The sequence below is a fragment of the Elephantulus edwardii genome, unplaced genomic scaffold, assembly GCF_000299155.1.
Source record: "Elephantulus edwardii isolate Elephantulus edwardi_28Jun2011 unplaced genomic scaffold, EleEdw1.0 scaffold00275, whole genome shotgun sequence".
Lineage (NCBI taxonomy): Eukaryota > Metazoa > Chordata > Mammalia > Macroscelidea > Macroscelididae > Elephantulus > Elephantulus edwardii.
Window position 1 is genome coordinate 3,553,842 of NW_006400025.1, and position 2,168 is coordinate 3,556,009.

Sequence of the window (2,168 nt, forward strand, 5' to 3'; positions counted from 1 at the left end):
TTCTATTGTTGCTATTAAAATATAACATAATTTCAAATGCTGAAAAGAACATGGGTTTATTTGTTTTACTGTTCTGAAGACCAAAGAGCTAACACTGGTCTCACCGATCTAAAATTAAGGTGTAGGAAGGATTGTGTTCCTTCTGGAGATTATTTTTCCAGCGAAGACAGGATGAGCTGTGGGAAGATATCAAGAATATCATCCCGGCAGAAAAGACCAAGATGGATGTCAGAAGAAATTCTAAATATTGCGCTGGAATGCCGAGAAGCCAAAGCAAAAGGAAGAAATCAAGATATTAAAGAGTTGAGCAGAAGATTACAGAGGGCAACTCAGGAAGACAAAGTATTACAATGAAATATGCAAGGAACTGGAGTCAGAAAATCAAAAGGGTCAAACTCCCTCAGTATTTCTTAAACTGAAGGAACTGAAGAAGAAATTAAAACATCTAGTCGCAATACTTTGGGCACTTTGGGCAGAATATGAAAGGATCCATTAAATATTAAAAGAAGTTGGAAAGAGTGTACAGAGTCACTATACTGAAAGTAATTGGCAGACACAGAAGTACTTCATGAAACAACATATGAGCAAGAACCTGTGGTGATGAAGGAAGAAGTTCAAGCTGCTCTGAAAGAAATGGCAAAAAAACAAGGCCCCAGGTACTGATGGTATACTGATTGATGTATTTCAACAAACAGATGCTGGCTTGGATGTGCTCACCAAGTTGTGCCAAGAAATTTGGAGGACAACCACCTGGCATACTGACAGGAAGAGATCTATATTTGTTCCCATTCCAGAGAAAGGTGATCTGACAGAGTGTGGAAATTATCAAACAGTATCACTGATATCACATGCAAGCAAGATTCTGCTGAAGATTATAAAAAAAAAAACACTGAAACAGCATATCAACAGCCAACTGCCTGAGGTGCAGTCTGGATTTAGAAGAGGTGGTGGCACTAATGTGGTAGCTAATGCCAAATGGATCTTGGCTGAAAGCAGAGAGTACCAGAGGAATGTTTGTATTTCATTGACTATGCAAAGGTATTTTACTGTATGAATCAAAACAAACTACGGCTGACTCGAAGAAGAATGGGAATCCCAGAACACTAGATTATACTTATATGAAATCTATTTTTGGACCAGGAGGCAGTTGTCAGAACAAAGCAAGGAAACACTGTATGGTTCAAAATTGGGAAGGGTGTGCAACAAGGATGTGTCCTATCTCCATATCTTTTCAATAAATATGCAGAACAGATTATCCAGGAGACTGGGCTCTATGAGAAGTGTGGCATCAAAATTGGAGGTAGAATCATCAACAATCTGCATTATGCCCATGACACAACCCTACCTGCTGAAACTGAAGAGGATCTGAAGCTCTTGTTGCAGAAGGTCAAGGACTACAGCCTTCAGTATGGATTGAAACTCGACATTAAGAAAACAAAGATTTTTACCACTGGGCCGATTGGCAGCATCATGATGGATGGTGAAGAGATTGAGATTGTTGACAGTTTCAGCTTGCTCAACTTTTCAGTCAACATTCTTGGTACCAGCAGCCAGGAAATTAAAAGACAAATTTCTTTGGGAAAGTCTGCTGTCAGAGACCTCTCCAAAGTACTGAAGAGCAACGATGTCAGTCTGGAGACTAAAGTGTGCCTGATACAGGCCACAGTCTTTGCAATTATTGGCTGTGCATCAGAAAGCTGGACAGTGACTAGGCATGATAGAAAGAGAATTGAGGCCTTTGAGCTGTGGTGCTGGAGAAGAGTATTGAATATATCATGGATGGCTAGGAGAACAAACAAGTTTGTCCTGGAAAGGGTGAAGCCAGGCTGTTCCTTGCAGACAAGGATTCTGAAGATCCGTCTGACATACTTTGGACATGTTGCAAGGCAAGATCAGTCTTTGGAGAGGGACGTCATGCTTGGGAGGGTGGAGAAACAGCACAGGACAGGACTCTTGATGAGATGAATTGATTCCGTCACTGGGGTAATGGGGATGGACATGTCGGAGACAATAAGATTGGCAAGGGACAGAGCAGAGTTTAGGGCTGTCATACACGGGGTCGCTATAAGTCGCAAGCGACTCAACAGCACATAACAACAACAGAAGTTGCCTCCATCCTTTGGCTACATTCCTAGCCACATAATTTCAACCACTTATTCTGCCTTCTC